This window comes from Ixodes scapularis, unplaced genomic scaffold, assembly GCF_016920785.2.
Source record: "Ixodes scapularis isolate PalLabHiFi unplaced genomic scaffold, ASM1692078v2 PGA_scaffold6__148_contigs__length_123643588, whole genome shotgun sequence".
Classification (NCBI taxonomy): domain Eukaryota; kingdom Metazoa; phylum Arthropoda; class Arachnida; order Ixodida; family Ixodidae; genus Ixodes; species Ixodes scapularis.
Genome location: NW_024609881.1, coordinates 64,965,801 through 64,986,035, shown reverse-complemented (window position 1 = coordinate 64,986,035; position 20,235 = coordinate 64,965,801).

The window sequence follows — 20,235 nt, the reverse complement described above, 5'->3', positions numbered from 1 at the left end:
CTTCTCCATCCTGATGAAGTGTTTGCTGCATATTTTGGTTTGCTGTAGGTGTCCTTGTTCCATTGTCGCTAGAAAAATTTAATTGTATTATTCGTCAGCAGCTTATAGCAAAACGTTAACTGCAAGGTGAGAAACGCTTTTTAGAATATAATAGAATAGTTTATTATAGGTTTCTTTCAAGATACATTTTCGAGAATCGTTGCATTTATGCACAAGTCGCACCCAGCCCCAGGTCGGGCGGCGCTCTGCCGCGTAGAGCTTCGAAGAGAAGCTGAGAAAGCCATAAAACTTTGTGCCGTGCTAGTTTTTGTACCTAGTGTTTCATCTAACCACGCAGCAACTGTTCTGGCTTTTTTAGTGCGGAGTAGCCATCTCAGAAACTACACCGCTAATCCACTCCTACAGCTGCCACTGCAATGTACAACCAACACAGCGACTGCAGAAGCTTCCCGATTAAACCGACCTGTTTGCCGCTAGGGGTTCCCTCCGTGGTGGGGGCTTGTACATATTATGCAACGAGGTAGAGCGGCTTAGAGTGATAAACCGGAAGTTCGGAAGTGGCACCCCCCCGGTTGCCGCCATATTTTACGCAAATGTGACCACTTGTCACATGACCTCCCAAGAGCCGTGACGTCACAGGTAAGATGGCAGCGCCCAGAGCTGGCGGATGCGAGTTTGTTCGGTGCGCGGTAGCCGTGATCTGCAGCTGCTTTCCGACGACTTCGGGCTTCTTCGTGCTGGCTGACGCAGGTATAATGTGAAAATATGAAGGAATGATACTTTATACCGTTTTTGCGCAAGATCGCTCTGGATCATCTGGATATTAACGCCTGTGAGACAGCATCAGCTCTGCATCGTCGTACCGGTGCTCGGATTCCGGGATGTGTCCGAGGATCGATAGAACTTTGAGTGCTTTTAACATGAAATTTTCGCATTCTCCTAGCTTTGTTTGAACGTTGAAATATCTGAGAATCTACGCGAAATGTATACGTCACGTTAGGGCCTAAGGGAAGTTGTTTCAGCCCTCCGTCACCGAACAACCATAGGAACTTTTAGCGAGGAAGCTCCTGCAATTTTAACCTTTTGTGCTAATCCACGATTCTACATTCGATCGCTTTTCTTCCTTTTTTTTGTGTGTGTGAGTGCGAAGTGCACCCTTATTTTCAGCTACGAGGATGGCGTTTTATTGAGTATGAGGAAGAATAAATCGTTGCAGGCACCTGCTTCAAAGCTATTCGACTTGTTATAAGAACAACTGTTTTGGTGCATGCATAGATTAACTGCGCATTTTTTCTGTTTTGTAGGATTTATTGCAGCTATACTCTTTTCCATCAAGAGTGCATTGTATTAGTCGGTCAATTATTTAATTGTTCTAATTACCTGGATAAGATGATTCATATTTTTGTTCATCCCTTGCCTGGAGAGCAGTCTTGTTGAAAAATGTTGACTACCATTCCTTTCGGTCTCTTCAATAGACTCTTTTTAAAAGTGTGGGCTGTCTATACTTCGCATCACCGTAACTTGGAAAAGGCCAACCGCCACAGCCCCCTCGAGCCAATCAGACAGACCGAGCGAAGGTGTGTGACAAATCTGTGCAGACGAGCACTCTGGTGATATGTTGTCATGTGCCTCTGTCCAATGTGTGTATTGACTCACCGAGACTGTAGCCTTTGCCGTCTGCCAAATTCTGATGAAACAAATGACAGTAGCTACTACTGTAATTACCCCAGGCTTTCATACTTTGGGTATTTGTTCGACAAGGATGTTATGTCCGCCATCTTTGTGAATTCGGCTCAGCACCTATTGGACTCGAATGCTGCATTAGCGTTCAACCTGAACTGGGGCCCATTCGTGTGCTTTACGCCGAAAAAAATTATGACAGTTGTGTTGCTTGATAAGGTTCTGCAAAGGGTCTATTGTGTCATACATATAGGAAGTGTCATGCTATATAACAATACATCAACACATACTATTAAACTATATGCTCAGAGTTGTGTTTGTTTTTCCAATTAACAAGTTAGAGCAGTGTGCTTTAATGCTATTATCATGTGTGTAGTTTTAAGTATCCTCTCTGCAATGCCTACGAAGGCCCCTGGAAGGAATAAATTAATAAATAATATTTTCACATCACTGGAGTTGGTTTTCGGATGCACCACATGTTCAGGAAAGGTTGAACGAGTGCAGCCCCTTGCAAGAAGTCTGCCAGTCTGGTATGACCCCTTAATTAATCTTGAAGGGTCAGAGATGCGAGTATCCTCATAAGGTCCGGAGCGTGCAGTGGACAATTCTCGGTGTGTAGACTCTCAAGGCATGAAGGCAAGCGGAAATATGTTTATCTGGTTAGTGTATCAAATATGTTTATTTCCACTTGATTACATAATTATTGATTCTTAGTAAATGGTTAAATAACGAGTTCTTTCTGCGACAGTCTCGTGTCAGGCGTTCAGTCGTAGTACCTGTGGACCTTGTTGTCGGATGACGCTCCTGGCACGTCGGTGTTCAGTTTGGTCGAGTGGCAACTTTGACCGACTGATGCTGTCTTGTAATCATACGTCATGTGCGGCCACTGACGTCTGATGCAGTGAAGCTGCAGGGCTGGCTTCTAATCCGAAAATTTTCCTGGTAGTTTTCGGCATCAATGTAGCAAGCTCGGGCATGTATTGCTTACGTGGCTGTGCCTTTTGCTGTACCGTTGACTTGATAGCTGGCAACAATTTTTGTTTGCTATCCAAGTCTGGTGATGCTTGCAGTTCACTCTTGAGAGCAACCAACCATTCTATTCCTTCAAGTCACTCAGGGGCATTTTCCCTCAAAGTTGGAAATTGTGTGCTTCATTGCATAGACACAGATGAATGGTGTCGGCAAATTATTAGGTATTGTCCTTGGACGACAACTAACACCAAATCAACTGTCACTGCATCGCCGCTCACCTGCTTTGTCGTGCTTACCTCTTGTTGAGGTGATGGACATGAGGAGCTACGGGGTAATCAGGGATTCAGAATCTTCGATTCAGCACCTGCGGCATCAGGGACAAAGGTCACCGAAGGTAATCCTTAATCTCCCGTGGTCGCTCCTCGAGACGTAATCGAGGGTCATTTGGCACGAACCCTCGCAGACCAATTCATTGGTACGGGCTGCTTTGGTAGACATGGTCGGCTTCATGCAGTGGTAGCAAAGTGGTTTTCGGTCGCACATTCGCATCACCTACGTTTTCCTCGGTGTACTTTGTTGAGCACAGACCTACACACGATGTCGGGAATGCTTCGGTGTTAGAGTGTCTCATTGAATTGGCATTGAATACTAAGGGGCAGCCGGTGGCGGTCGTCGTGCCATTGTGGCGTAAGTTGCCCTCGGTTTGTCAGATGCCGCTTCGCTCGCAGAAGTCTCGGTTGAAATACCTGTCAAACTTGTTCCGAAACAATCTTGGCAATCAAAATAAAAGCCGGGCAACTGATGGCAGGAAGTAGCTTCCTGATCTCCTCCCAGACAACGTCGTGGATGATGTCGTGGATGTCTGGGAGGCTGGCGTCGAAGTAGAAGCTGCACAACTCGAGTGTCGAGACGCCGGAAAGTTGTTCATAGTGGCAGGCTTGGGCATGCAGTGCACATTCCATGTTGGAAGCCTCGGTGATATGAACACTTCGACTGTTGTTGGGGGGTTGCGGACAAGGCTGCCGAAGTTGTTGTCCCTCACGTGAGGGGCATGGGATTCTTAGGTTCTTGTCTTCTGTAGCATCAAGGTCGGCCTGGGCGTAGGCGTGGGCGCTCGATCAAGCGCAAAACATCCTCTACGAGTGCGGTGGCGCTCTCGTTGGGGCAGTGTGCTGGACAGAATCAAGAATGCGGCTCTCTCTCGTTGATGTTGGCTGACGAATGCGCGCTTCAGCTCGATCTTGCAAACTTCCCATGACGTTAAGGAGGATCTATGGTTCTCAGACCAGCGCCGGCAGTTTCTTCCACGAGAAGTAAGGTTCTGCAGGAGCTGGTTGTCTGTCCACCCAATGTGGCGGGCGACACTGTCATATTGTTCAATCCAGTCCTTGACGTCTTCATACAGCTTGCGTGAAAAAGCGTCGGAGTGTGATTTGCGACGGGCATGCAAACAATGGTGGGAGGGGACACGGTTCGCTGCTACAGGTTTGTCATTGTTGGCTTAGTAAGCTTCGGATTTTCAGACAGGAGACCGAATTCCGGTGGTTTTTCCTGGTAGCAGCAACTGGCTCGGATTTCAGGTGCTTTGTGGTGTATTTCCGAGGTTACTCTTTGTGGTACTCGGTCGTCTTGAGGTTGTTCTGCCAGGCTCGGGTCAGGACTTTGCTTACGGCTCGACGGGGGTATAAGACGCAAAATAGTCCGCCAGCCGTGTCCCATTATCGGGTAACTCGGCTGACATACAGAGTGAAGGGCTATGGGTAAAGTGCCCAGCACCTCCACCAGAACATACGATTACAGCTGAGCATAACCTGCAGTGTCCCAGAATAGCGAATATTGATAGAAGATAGGACTAGAACAAGGATCCGTGACAGTATAACAAAACTCACAGAAGAGAATCTATCCTGACCACTGAAGAAGCTGCATTGTTTTAGTGGCATTCTGTCCGAATAAATCCTCTCCTTCGGGGTTTGGCGACTGCCGTGGACGAACTGAACTGAAATGGATGTGGGACCACTTTTCTGGTAATGAGCCACTGCAGACTGTTGCCACAAAGCGGCGTGAGCTGGGTACGTAACACGGTCGATGAAATGTCCGGACAGCTTGCAATTCGCGTAACGAGTGTGAATGAAACGTTTGTGTTGACGAAACGTGCGACAGGCCAGCGGGACCAATACCAACTGCAACACCTGTGCTCCGTGAAAGTGCACGTCTACGCCGGAACAATTTCGGAAGCAACACAGCATCACCTAAAGCATGGCACAGGAACTATCAGCTTAAAGGCATTTCTTCGGTGCGCCGCACACCTGTGCTCCGTGAAAGTGTACTTCTACGCCGGAACAATTTGTAAGCAGCACAGCATCATTCAGCACGGCACGGGAACTACCAGCTTCAAGGCAGCCTTCCGGTGCGCCGCACAACCGAAGTGAGCCCTCGGTCATTTGATCAAAGCTGCACCGCGATTGCACACCGCCAAGCACGACTCACGCAATTTCCGTCGCTAAACTGTGTATCCAAATATATTGCACACGCTTCACTGCAAACCTCGAAGATTCCGATGGTCAACGAGAGCACAGAAACGTCGCCTTAAATTTTATCCTAGCGGTATCCGATTCAATCCGAGGTCCGAGCAACGTAGGTCAGATTGTCTCTTCCGTGGCAATATCCCGGTCGGTCACCAGCGAAATGCACACCGTTCCTCCGTATTTTCACGTTATACCTACGTCAAACACCACGCTGAACTCCGAACTCGCTTTCGACCGGCCTCATATGACGGCTTCCGCGTCTGCAATCAACTCGCCGAGACAAACGACAACCAACAAAGCATCCGACAAGCTCCGGCCCAGCTGGGGCCAGCCGCTGCATGGGCGCTGCCATCTTTCCAGTGGCGTCACGTGTTTGGTTTGGTCATGTGACGTGTGGTCAAATTTGCGTACAATGGCAGCCTCCTTATGGGGGTCACTTTCGAGTGCAGACCGGAACCCCGGTTTATCGCTCTAAGCCCCTCTACTTCGTTGATATTATGTCTGCTCCGTTCCTTATGTATCCTCCAACCCTAATGTGACAATATTCAAAAATATTTTTAAACCTAAAGTACAGGGAGATTCGCCGGTAAAAGTGATTTAAGCGGCGACATTGCTGTAATTTCTCTCATTCGTAACTGACTGCTTTTGTCTAAAATGCTCTGCTGGTTCCCCAGTCTAAACCTTGCCCACGACATGGCATATTGGTGTGATATTGATGTTTTAGGTGAATGAAAAACGTGCTCCCAGTAAACTACCAAGATGCTGCTAGTGTAGCCAATGTACTATATGGGTCTTATGGCTCTCTATGGTTTTAATATATAGAGTCCTATGGGTAGATAGAGTTCATACCGGTTATAATGCCACGAGTGTCGCCGACCAAACGCGCTCATGGCCGAATGGTTATCGTCTTTGGCTCCTATGCAAAGGGCTCAAAGTTCAATGCCTGGGAGTGGACGCGCCTTTTCGTTATATCTGTAAATGTTGAGTGCTGGTAAATTCGAGAACCCTGTTGCTTATTCGAGGTTAGAATGTTCTACGTACCGAACCTTCTATGCCAATTTTCCCAGACCGCAAGACATTCTTCTTCAATTGAGTAATTTCTCTCCGCCTTGGACAGTGTCCGACTTGCATGGGTGATGACTCGCTCAGTGCCTCCTTGCACTTAACCCAGTACCGCCCCGAGTCCTGTACTACTAGCTTCTGTGTGAATCTTGGTTTCTGCGTCCTAATCAAAGGGTCTAAGAATAGGAGAAGTCTAGAGTATTCGCTTCAGCCTGCGAATGCCTGCTGTTGCTCCTCGGCCCATTCAAGCATCTCGGCATCTTTCGTAAGGTTTGTGAGCGGTGCAGCAATCCTTGCGAAATCCCAAACAAACGTCGAAAGTAGGCACAAAGTCCAAAGAATCTTTGCATGGCCTTTTTGTCTGTCTGCGCTGGAAATCCTGCGGCTGAACGAGTTTTCTTGGGGCCTGGGCAGACGCCAATGTTACTAACCATGTGGCCTAGGAACATCAACTCGTCAGAGGCGAAAGAACAGTCTGACGGCTTGAGTGCGAGTCCGGCGGACTGCATGGCTTGGAGAACAGCTCGGAGTCGTCGCAAGTGCACGTCGAAGTAACTTGAAAACGCTATGACGTCGTCGAGGTCGACAAGACAGGTCTGCCACTTCAGTCTCGCCAGTACGGTGTCCATGACACGCTGGAAAGTTGCTGGCGCCGTGCATAGTCCGAAGGGCATTACCTTGAACTCCTACAGTTCATCCGGTGTGACGAAGGCTATCTTCTCTCGGTCCTGTTGGTCAACTTCGATCTGCTAGTAGCTGCTCTTCAAGTCCATCGATGAAAAATACCGAGAGTGACACAGCCGGTCTAGCATTTGGTCGATGCAAGGAAGTAGATAGATATCTCTTCGTCACTGTGTTCAGCTGCCGATAGTCCCCGCAAAACCAAAGCGTTCCGTCTTAACAAGTACTACTGGAGAGGCCCACGGACCGCTTGAAGGCTGGATTATATCGTCGTTCCGCATTTTCATGTACTTGCTCCTGAATGACCCCCTTTTCTTCTATGGAGACTTGATATTGTGACCGATGCACAGGGAGCACGTCATCCTCGGTAATGATGCAGTGCTTCTCAACGGTGGTGGTTTTGCTCGCCTTTGACGACGTCGCAACGCAATCCCGGTATTCGGCGAGGAGGTTAATCAACCGCCGTCGTTTCGGGTCTGGAAGCTCGGGTCAATGTCGAGCTTTGCGGGAGACATACTGTCTTGCTGAGGTGACGAGGACTCTTCAGTTCTTGTGGTGATTTCGGCTTAGTTCCGGAGTTCCTCGACATGGCCCACAGTGATATCTTTCAAGGGGTGTTGCGTTCCTTGTCGGAAGTTTGTCATGAGGACCGCAGTGCGCCCATCCTGAAGTTCAGTTATTTCTCCTGTGATGCCTATTCGTTTTCCCAGGAGCAATTGAATGTTGCCTTCCAGAACAACTTCTCAGCAGGTAGCTGAATCTGCTACGACGGGTACAACAACATGATTGTGGCGGCAGGTTCACGTGGTCGGCAGATACTCGGACGGTGGCTGACGCTGTTTGGGGTTTTTCTGAAGGCGGAACAGCTGTCCGCAACGTCAATCTGTTCTCTCCAAGGTCGATGACGGCGCCGTATTCACACAAAGTCCATGCCGAGAATGACGTCTCTGGCACAGTCTTGTAGAACGACGAATTTTACAAGACACGTCTCGCCGTGAATTTTGACGCAAGCCGTGCATCTTTTGACAGGCGTGATGTGTTCTCGAGCGGTTCGTATCTGTGACCCATGCCACAGCATCGTCACTTTCTGAAGGCGGTGAGAGAGTCTCCCACTCAAAACTGTGTAGTCTGCTCCGGTGTCCACAAGTGCTGATGCGTCGAGCCCCTCAGTAACGTTTAGGTTGTTGCGCACTGTTGCAGGAGCGTCATTGCGTTACGTGGCTTCGGAAGAGTGGATGTGCTCCTGCGTTCTTGGAGGCTCTTGACTTCAATCGTCTTCGGCAACACCACCTCCAGGCGTTGCCGCAGCTAGTTTTCCTGGCTCCGGAAGTAGATTTTGAGTGGGGGGGCTGAAGTCAAGCATTTTGTTTTTGCATATTTTATCATAGGAGACAAGGGCTGCAGCCGAATTTCTGTAATTTTATTTTTACTTACTGTTTATTAAAATATCAAATATTATTTGCATGAAGTTCCTTACTTAGCATGTGTAATCACTTTTCCTTCCTGCTTTCCCTTACAAAAAATTTATATCTGGCCAGATCTGAAGATTTCAGATATGGCCATATCAAAAATTGGCACATATAACCTGATATGGTATATCTGCCAGATATAGCCTCATAACGCCAGATATAGCCTGATACCCCTAGCCAGATATCGATATCCCAGATCTGGCTAAGTAAGAAAATTCCAGATCTGGCCAGGCATTTCAAAAGTACAAAAGCCTGAAATCAGCACTTTATATCTTTTTATTGTCTACAATTCTCCCAAGTGCCCCGGCCCGCACTCGAGGAGTTGTGGAAACGGTGGTCCTTCAGCTCCTTAGTGATCGCTACTTTTGACCAATTCCATGATTACACAGTTTCGAGTGTAATTCGTAGTCACCGTGAACAAGCCTCCCATAGGGCTCAAGTACCTATCATATCACTTTTAAGTTTTTCGTCAATGGCAGTGTTCAGGATATTGTGCATTCTGTCCCAACTTCAACCAGGCTGAGCCGCCGAAATCTCTTACCATATTATCATTCTCGTGATTGTTGTTTTAGCAGGAATTAGTTAAAAGCTGAGAAATCACAACAACCGAAACCGGGATTTAGCTCGGATTCCGCGGAGCCGTTTATGACATTTTTAGCGTTTCTAACTTAATATCAGCGTCTTTGAAGTTGTACGAGAACGCTAATAATGTAAGAGATATGTCTGCGGCTCACCCAGGTTGAAGGTTGGACGGAATGCACAGTACTAACACTGGCGGGACATTTTAAAAGTGCTATGGCAGGTATTTGGGTTCTCTACAGCACGTGTTCAGGGCGACTCCGAATTACACTCAAATCTGTGTAACCATAGAATTGCTCAAAAATTATCGATCACTAGGCAGCTGAAGAAACACTGTCCCTATTCTTCCTCGAGTACAGGCCGAGGCACTTACGGGATTTAGCAAATTGTCTATTCGGGCGTAATGTTAACACTTTGAAATAATTAAGCTACATTGAAATCCTAGCGAAAACTAGCACAAATAACCTTAAACTTACGCTTGTCGAAGCTGAAGTTTGGAATTATTTGTGCTAACATTTAGGTCGCGAACAATAAGTCATTCAGAGTTTTCTAACAAAGAATTTTTTTTACTTGTTTTAACTTTTTAATATATTGAAAACCGGCCGCCAGATAAGTCTGTATATACGCCAGATAAGTCTGTATATACGCCATATCAGGCTGTATATATGCCAGATAAGACTGTATATACGCCAGATAAGTCTGTATATACGCCATATCAGGCTGTATATACGCCAGATAAGTCTGTATATACGCCAGATAAGACTGTATATAGGCCGTATATAATCATATAATGTTTGATATGGCCAGATATGGCCCAGATATAAGATTTCCATACGGGTTATAACAACAGTAGGGAGTATTAATGGCTCGTACGCAACACAGTTGTGGGTCAGAAATGCACACGCGTAGAATGCAATACAGTCGAACCTCGATTTAGCGAAGTCACCGGGACCCCCTAATTATTTCGTTAAATCGGGAACTTCGTAAAGTCGAGAGAGACATTCTTCGGGATAGGCTGCGCGGGGAATCCGAATTTCTTCGTTAAATCAGGTTTCGTTAAATTTAGGTTCAACTGTACTGCTTTTTTGCGCATGCACATTCTGACCCTCAAAGCTTTTACGTACGATCCACAAAAACTCACTAATATGGCAAAAACACCTACGCACAGCGCTTCAGACAATTTTAAAATTCCTACGGGGATACACAGCATTGCAAAACTGAGTTTGCAGAGAATCACGTTTATTAATCTTGAAATGCTCATTCAAAAAGACATCCATGCTATGAAATGAACGAGTAAACCAATATAATTACATATATACAATGACATCTTCATGCATATTTTGAAAATGTGCACAAAAGCGTGCTGAAGGAAAAAGATCCACATGTAGGCCCCAAAGCCACGTGCGTTGATCGTCTCGAAGAAGACTAAAGGTCGCCAATCGCTCGGCGGTCTTGGAGACAAATTTTTTGATGATGTCGTCCAGGTTGAGCTCGACACTCTTCCTTTTTGAATGCGCAAAATGAGGAGGCATGTTAGCTTCCCCTGAATCATGCGGCTGCATAGATGCATTTTAATGCGGCATAAGGCACTAAACGAGCGCTCCCCCGAAGCGACAGATGCAGGCTCAGAATGAAGAAGTTTCATATATTTTACGACTTGCTCCAGGAGGTCACGAATTTCGTCGGATTTTGCCTGTAGTGTCCTCAATATGAAGTCAATTGTGAGTGAATCAAGGTTGCTTAAAAGAGTCGGCAAAAGTAAAAACTGCGCAGAGTCGGGCCAGGTCAAAATCACATGCATGCAGCTCCTAGGGCCTTTTTCAGGTCATCTGTAGTGAACTGTCTTCCCCCATCAGCGTTAAAATGCTCTCTAGTTTTACTAGCCTGCTTCATACCAGGCTATTCAAACCGCCGTTGAGTTTCACTCGGAATGCAGTCTATAGCCTCAAAGTACTCCTTCCGTAACGCTGCCTTGCAATCGAGTACAACTGGTAAAGAAGGTTTGTTGCTCATTTTGAGCCTTTTTGGCGGTTTTGTTGGCTTTGCGCTGCGCGGGTCCTTCAAACTAGCCGCATTGCAGTTGAGCTCGCTCAGTCCCACGACTCTTCAAACGCGACATCAGACCGCAGATGGGACATTGCCTTGCAGAGTCTCTGTAGCCTCTTTGATACCTGCGGCGCAAAACGTTGAACGTTGCAGTACCCTCGCAGGCTCTTCGCATGGACCGAACATAGCTATAGAAATGTTTATTCCTAGCAGTGTTTCAAACATCTTCAGAAGCCTCCCATAACCGTTCAAAATGGCCCTGCTGTTGTCTGCAATCAAATATTCTGTTTGTAGCAGCTCGTTCAGTGTCTCCTGAACTAGGTTTTCAGCGAACCTTTTCATTGACTTCATTCTGACAGTCCACCTTGTTGGGCAAAGCGGAAGAAGGTTATTTGGCGTTGATCCGGCCTCTTCTGCCGCTTCGCTGACTGGAGTAATTACAATAGATGAACAAACAGCTTTGCGTTTCTTCGCAGTCGGACCGGGGGGGGGGGGGGGGGGGGGGCTCAGCCCCGTCCTGAGAAATCTTGGGGGGAATCTGGACCCCCACTGCCCCCCCCCCCCCCCGGTTCTGGAGTCCCTGGGATACAGGCTCTGTCGTCGGGGTCGTGGCACTGGACACGCTGAACGTCTTGGTGATGGTGAGCGGGATTCACAACAGAGAGGCGGTGGATTCACAACAGAGAGAGGTCAGGATGGCTAAAATCGGAGGTACTCTTCGATGTTGTGAGGGTGTTCGCCGTACCTCGGGCGTGGTCGTCTAGGTCGAACCCACGCAGCCCAAGTCGGCAGTAGGAGCCTCCACGATAGATGTGGTTGGCTTCCTTGCAGATGTAGCAGAGCGGGCGTCGGTCGGCTGTTCGCCACAGCCGACCGACTGTGGCGAATTGCTTACCCCGACGACGTAGAAAAAATGACGGGGTAATCTCGGTTATTCCCTAGATCTTATTTCAACTACAATTTATATTTTTAATGGATGAAACATATCCGATAGAATGTAGATATTTTGACGACTCATCATTTAATCTCACGTTCCGCAACTTTGAGAGTACTTTTTCTGCAATCCAAGTTAACACCAGGAGTATCAATAACAAACGTGACGACCTGGAAATTTTTTTTGAATCTATGAGCATGCGCTTTGACGCACTACTTTTTTCTGAGACCTGGATTCCCGAAAATGCTGAACCACCTTACTTTAATGATTATAAATGTGCCAGCTTAGGCAGAGAAAATAAAAGAGGAGGAGGTGTTGCCATCTATTTAAAACAAAATATTTTTTGGTATGTTGTTGAAAATTTCTCTGTGATCACAGCTGATGTTGAGTGCCTTGTTTTAGATGCCAAAACTGTTATTATTGCTGTTATTTATAGACCCCCCACTGGTAATAAGGAAGAGTTTTTAATTTTTTTGGAAGACTTACTATCTTTTCTTGGATCGACCTCCAAACCATTTTTAGTTATGGGTGATAAAAAAATCGACCTACTGAAATGTAATAGTTACGTAATAGAGATGAATAATCTCTTATCTGCTTGGGGATGTGCTAACGCTGTGACACTGCCCACCCGAGTGACTTTAGAAACTTCTAATTCAATAGATATATGTATAACTAATCTCAACGCTAGGGAAGCCACATCTGGCATATTTACACAAGATATAAGCGACCACATGCCAGTTTTCTGTCTGACATCCTTCTATCGTGGCAAAAATACACCGAAACGCGATACTTACACTTACCGACGCATAAATGAAGAATCACTGCAAATGTTTTTTGTCCTGCTCGAGCAAACAAACTGAGAGAACGTCCTTTTGGAACGTGACCCCAACCTTGCGTATGCACTTTTTTCTAAAAAATTTAAGCTTTGTTATGACGTCGCTTTTCCGCTTATTCAAGTAAATAATCGTCAAAAACATGTACGAAAACCTTGGATTACAAATGACTTATACAGGCGTATTACGATAAAAGATAGGATGTACCATAATTTTATTAAATATAGGCACCAAAATCTTCTCATCGAATTTAAAAAAACAAGAAATAAATTGAACTCCGACCTTAAAAAGGCCAAATCCGAATATTATCAAAATAAATTTTCAAGGGTATACAATGACCCAAGAAAGATGTGGGAAACTGTAAGCGAAATTACTGATAGGAAAAAACGTGTGCAGGGAACGCAAAGTGTCACTATCGACGGCAGGAACGTGAGTGGACAGCAAATGGCAAATCTAATGAATATGCATTTTGTTGACGTTGGTTCACCACCAGAACACGAAGACACTTCGCAATGCTGTATCACAGACGCAATGACTTCCTTATCAAGCACGATAATGCTATTTCCAACTACGCCATATGAAGTAGAAGGGCTTACAAGTAAAATTAAAAATAACGCCGCAGCTGGCGTAGACGACTTCAAGCCAAGGCCTGTCAAATATGTCTCCCAACAAATATCTTATATCTTGTCACATCTAATAAATCTTACTCTAGAAACTGGAATATTTCCTAACGAACTAAAAATTGCAAGAGTTACTCCAATCTATAAGGGTGGCGGGGAACACCTTCTACAGAATTATAGACCAATCTCGGTTTTGCCAATTTTTTCAAAAATATTTGAAGGGGTTATAAATTCTGGATTACACAATTTTTTTCCAGGCACAATGTATTAAACAAATGTCAATACGGCTTTCAAAAATCTAAATCTGCAGAGCAGGCACTTGTAGAAGTAAAGGATAAAATTATAAGCAATATTGAAAATAGATTATACACCTTAGGCTTATTCCTAGATTTTAGAAAGGCCTTCGATACGATCCAACATGACCTATTACTAATTAAGCTTCAAAGGTACGGCATACGTGGGGTTGCTTTGACTTTAATAAAAGACTACCTCCAAAATCGCATGCAGTATGTTTATATTAACAACAATTATTCTAATTCATTCAAAATAAAGTACGGTGTTCCACAAGGGTCTATTTTAGGCCCGCTATTATTTCTTCTTTATGTGAATGATATCACAAATATTCTGGGATCCCCTGAGCTGGTCATGTACGCAGACGACACTAACGCATTTTTTGCTTCAACCTCTAAAGCGGCCTTAGAATCTATGACAAATAATTATCTAGACAATCTATGGCTTCAAAATAATAAATTACAACTAAACGTAAAAAAAAAAAAACTATATAATTTTCACTCCCGTTAATAGGTGCGACAACACTAAGCTGACAATATGTTTTGAAAGGGAAATTATAGAGGAGGTTACAGAACAAAAATGTCTTGGTGTGTGGTTCAATCGGGAGTTAAGTTGGAACACGCACATAAATAAACTGAGCTCTGAGCTATCCCGAGCCATCGGATGTATTTATAAAATAAGAAATCTCATACCTTTGTGGCTAAAAAAGAATATATATTACGCTTTATTTTACTCCAAACTGTGTTACTGCATGTTAGTATGGGGCACGACATCGGCAACCAATTATAATAGGTTGAACATCTTACAAAAAAAAAATTCTGCGACTATTTGAAAATATAAAGGTAAGCCTCAAGATCTGCCAACTGAACCGCTGTTCAGCAAATATGGTCTACTTAAAGTGAATGAAATTTATTATTTTAAATTGTTACAGATAATACACACAAAAAAACTCTTCGCAATTCCGCCAGAAACACAGCGTATCACACCCTTAGACATAGAATCAGACGACCTCCAAAAATACGTACCAATTACGGAAAACAAACGACATGCTTCCAAGTCGCCAAAATCTTGAATAATAGGGAAGATCTAATAGATTTTAACTGCAATATACTCCAATTAAAAAAAAAGACTAAAGACACTTCTGGTTTGCAGTGACATTGTGTTCTGATATATGTGTACTGTGTACTTATTAAATCATGTCCATATTTCACTTTTTAATTGTTAAAACATGCTTCTGACCAATTTGTTTTTATCCTTCTTTGCTGAAAAACATTATCGTGGGATATTTGATCGATCCTGTTTTTATTGTTTCTGAGTTGTATAGAATTTTATAGGTTCTTTTCTCTAATTTTCGTGTTCAAAAATCTATGTACCCCGCACTGCTGTGTTAGAACTGTAAAGGGGACAGAGACCTCGTCAGGCATCACGCCTTTAGTCTCTGTCCACCTCCCGGTCAATCCGGAAAGAAAGAAAGAAAGAAAGAAAGAAAGAAAGAAAGGAAGAAAGAAAGAAAGAAAGAAAGGCCAGTCTTTCTTGACAAAGCTTGTTCTCGGCGGACGTGCGCCCAATCTTCCTGGTGTCGGGGATACTGCGTGGGGAGGGAGCTTGTCGGGGGGCTGCCTTGTACGGACGCGGAGGTGGTGGTGTTCGGCGGACCACTGCGGCGTAACTAATTGATCAGTGATCTCCTCCGGTGCTGATACGGTGACAGGAGCCTAAGGCTGGAAGGCTTGGTGAACCTCCTTTCGCACGATTTCGGTGAGTGAGAGAGAGGACGAGCGAGCAGCAGCGGTCTTCCCGGACGATGTCGCAGACAATTTCCCGACGTCCGTCGGCACCGGCACTGGTTAGGTCCAGTCGGAAAGATGTTACGATTGGAGGAGCAGTCGCGCCAGCAATTCAATGGTAATGGCTTGCGCAAGACGACAGCGCGCGCTCGATGTTGCTGGCTGCAGTCACAAGACCGTCGACGGCTGTCGGGATTGCGAACGAGGACTTTGAAAATTTCACCCTTCACGCCATCCTTAAGGACGCAAAGTTTCTTTCCCTCAGCTGCCTCTGGATCGGCTCGGGTACTGAGGCCCATGACATCTTCAAGAAAGCTGGTCATGGTATCGTTGAGGCCCTGCACCCTTCTATTTGGAGAAAGTCCTCCGTTCACTGTCGATGGTGGTGGTTGATGAACGTTTGCTTCAATTCGGTGGGCAGGACTTCCATGTACTGAACGAGGCTTCGTGGTTATCAAACCAGTGCCTCGCAGTGCCTTCAAGCGAGAGGTAGAGGTTGTGGAGGCACTGCTCAGTCGTCCATTCGTTGTGGCGGGCTACGCTTTCATAGTGTTGCAGCCAATCCTTGATGTCCTCTTGGGCCTCACCGAAGAAAGGCGTTGGAGTCCGGGGTGCGATAGGCACGTATACTACGGCGGGGCAACCGGGGTCTGCAACGACTGGTTCTCCATCATCGGCCTCGTTGGTTGCGTGTTCTTGAGTGGCAAAAGTCAGAATTCAGGGGTTAGGCCTTGGGTGCAGCGGCTTCCTTGGGTCTTGGTAGTTTGTGCGGATGGTACTCTTGAGTGGGGCACTGGGCTTTGGCTGTGAAGCCTCGGAGGGGTACGCTTCATGGGCTGCGTTAGCCCGCACCTCCACCAGAATTTCACGAATGACGATAGATGAGGCAATGAAAATTGAAGCAAACTAAACGATTAATGGGGCAAACTTGTGCCCGAAACAAAATATAAAAGACTTACGTCGCAGGCGGCGATGACGGAAGAACCGCAGGATCAAACGCGGGTGGGGCTATTTTGCGGCAGCTGGCACAACAGCCCGGGAAAAAATGCCAGCAATTTCGGACGGCGCGTGTATCACTGGAGATCGTGTTAACCCCCCGCCTGCGTTCGCGCCGCTTCGCAGCGACAGTCTGCGGCTGCTCATTAGAAAAATATTAACCCCATTGGCCCACCCACACACGCTGCTTCGCGGCGGCCCGCTGGCGGCCCATCCCCCACTGTCCTCCACTTACCCCACTGTCCCCCGCTTACCGTTTAGTTCAGCAAAGTTTCGTAGACAATATTCGTTTTTTTTTTCATTGTTAATTGTAGAAAACAATTTTTGCAAATATCGCCAAATGCCGCAGCAAAAAAAAAAAAAAAAAAAAATTTAGCGTTGCAGGGGACTCCAAACCCTGGCTGCCCTGGCCCGCTGGCTAAATCCGGCCCGCGTAGGCTCCGGCCCACGGCCCGCTACCAGTATAGGCACGCTGCTACCAGTGCGGGCAGAAGCGCGTGTAAAGACGCGACGGCGCGACGGGCACCGAACATACCGGAAAGAGAAAACACCTCATCGTATTTCTCGCTCGACGCCGAAGCGAAAGAGGCATTTTGAATGCTCGGTTCACACGAAAACTGACAGTGCGGTGGAAGCTACGTGTTCGCCGGACCAATCAACTGCACGTCTCTTATCGCCAGATCTCGCTCTCCACTCGTGAATAATATGCAGAGAGGGTGTGATCACGTGGCAAAAGACCGGGAGTTGACTGGTTTAGCGGGTATGCAGCTTTCAGTGCACTGTCAGCTTAGGGGTGGACGGAGGATAGAAGAATCTCGAACGCGGCTCCAGCCGCGCAAGCGGTGCGTTGGGGGGGGGGGGGGGGGGGGGGGAGGGGGGGGTAGTGGGGGGCTGTACGATTCTTCAGCAGGCACTCTGTCGGAAATATGTGGACATGTCGTGTGTTTTAAAAGCTGTGGTTTCAGCCGTGAATTACATAAGGTCGCATTGGCTTAATCATGACCAGTTTTCCTAAAAAATGGTGAATCGGAGTTTGTAGACGTTTGGCGTGCGACGGCTGAGTTGCGGTAAACTGTTTTCGCGTTTTTTCAACCTTAGAGAAGAAATAAGGAAATTTCTCGCAGACAAAAAGCGGCCCGAACCGCTGCTTTCGAACAGTAAGTGGCTTTGGAAATTGTTGTTCTGTGTAGACCTGACGGAGCACGTGAATAAGCTGAATGTGAGATTGCAAGGCGAGACACGTCTTATTCATGACGTGTCCATGGATATTAAAGGATTCAGGGTGAAATTACAGCTCTTCGAAAGACAAGTGTGAAACCAGACCTGGGATCACTTCCCCTATTCTGCAAAGCTCCGTACAGAGACTGATGTGGAATTCCCCTCATTTTTCGCAATGGAAATCCTCAGATACCTTCAGAGGCAATTTTTCGAACGGTTTTCTGACTTCGATAGGAGAGTTAGTTTGTAGTTTGACTTACAGTTTGTAGTTTATTCAGAATGGTAGTTTGACTTACAGTCAAACTACATTCTGAAGGAAAACTACAAGGTAGGAAAGTTTATACAGTTTTACAAATCCTTGGGCTATTAAATTCTCCAAATTGAGCGACCACAAATCTCGAAATTGAGCGACCACAAACCTGAAATAAACTGCTTTTTTGCACTACATACCTTTGTGAGCAGACATTTTCAAGGATGAAGTACGTAAAATCCAAATACAGAGCTAACTTGTCTGTTGAACACTTAAAGTCCCTCCTAATTATTGGATCATCAAGCTTGAAGCCGCAGTTCAGCGAAATAATAAAGCCGAAGGGTCAGCTACACCGCTCTCATTAGTCCTGCACCTCATGTCCGAGTAAATGTGTCGAAATTCTGATGCATTCCGGCTCAATACTGCTTAGTGTTTTGTGGCATATAGTCGTATGTTGTCATCATCAGGCTTATAGTGCTTAGTCTCCTGCTTATCTGTAACTACGTTAAAATTCCTTTGCGTTCTCGTGTATATTGTGATATGAGTCATGTGTGATAACTATTGCGTATTGTCATCACAGTTTTACAGTTCTCGTTAGTTTTTTTATCTGTGCGAATATTCCAGAGTTCATATGCGCTTTGATTTGTGCCTGGTGAATTATCTGGGTCACACTTATCGTATGTCACAATTACCTATATGCTGAATTTCGAAATAGAGTATATGTATTAATCCACCCTTGATTGCTTCTCGTTTTTACTCTAACTGGAGTTCCTCTATTTAAATGCTCATCAGGGCTTATTAATATTGTTTTTAATGATTTATAACACGTATTTGTTTTCCGGCCCTCGAGACTGCGAGAGGTCCCCAATCCGGCCCCTTGGCCAAAACGTTTGGAGACCCCTGCGTTATAGGGATTTGTCACAGAATTCGACTATTATTATTATTATTATTATGCTTTATAGACAGCTTCCTTGAACTGTTGTGCTTTAGTCAGCGGTTCATATTTCCCATTCACCCTTGGCACACACACTGTTTGCGGCAGGTGAGCGTCTGATACGTTTGTGTACTGCAGTCTAAGTTGACCGCGAACTGCAGAGTGTGGCGTTTAATTTTTATATCTTATTTTGTGTCGTCTTTTATAGTTAAAATGTCTCTTAGTTGCCGTGCCTCTCTTGACCCCCTTCCTACCGATGGGAGAGTCATGAAATGCTCCGAGTGCCTCAGCCAGTACCATCTTGGCCAACGATGCTCTCACATTGCGGAGAGTACATTTAAGACGATGGGCAAAGCAAAACGCAAAATCTGGGTATGTGGCCCATGCAGGAAATCTAAAACTCACTCGAGTTTCATTGATACCGAGTCAGAGTCGATATCCCAGGATGATGACAACACGATATCGGTTCAACTTGCTGCCGTCAACAAGAAACTTGATCTTCTGCATAATCTGTAAGACAGTGTTGACAGGCTTAGTGATCTACCATCAAACGTTGAAGTCCCATTATCAATTAGACCTACAGTTGAGGCCCTAAAAGAGACCGTAGGAGCTGTTCAGACTTCTATAACGTTCTTATCCCAACAATATGACACAATTCTTGCACGTGTCAGCTCCAATGAAAGTGAAGTTAAGTTACTGAGGTCGGAAGTTAGCTCTCTGCAGTCGACAGTATCAGAGCAAGCATTGGTGATACAGCGACTGCAGTCCGACATAAATGAAAAAGAACAGGATAATCGACAATCTAATATGGAAATTTCTGGAATTCCCTGTGCTCCAAACGAGGATTTGGGTGCCATTCTGAAGGGCCTCTCAGTCAAACTAGACTTGCAAAATTGTCAGGCTAGCGAGATACTTGATATCCGCCGCCTCCGGGCCAAGCCTGACTCAACCCCACCTATCCTAGTTCAATTCGCCTCTACTGATATTTGACAAAAATGGATGAGTGCCCGTAAAAAACTCCGCTCGCTTTCTAATCTAGAATACCCGCAAAAAATATATTTTAATGAAAACCTCACTAAGGCAAACAAAGAGCTTTTCTGGCAAGCGAGATCAAAGGGCAAAGAAAAAGGATATACTTTTGTGTGGGTTAAAAATGGTACAATATTCGCAAAAAAAGCTGAAGGTTCCATTCCCGTGCGTATCTCTAAGGCTGGAGACCTTGAGAAAATTGTTTAATCGCTAACCCCTTGCTGCTCCTATATGAACGATTCTCGACAATTTACTGATCTTTCTTCGCTAAGCAATTTTTTTCCACTCGTAAATAGAGCAGTAACGATAGTACATGTAAATATTAGGAG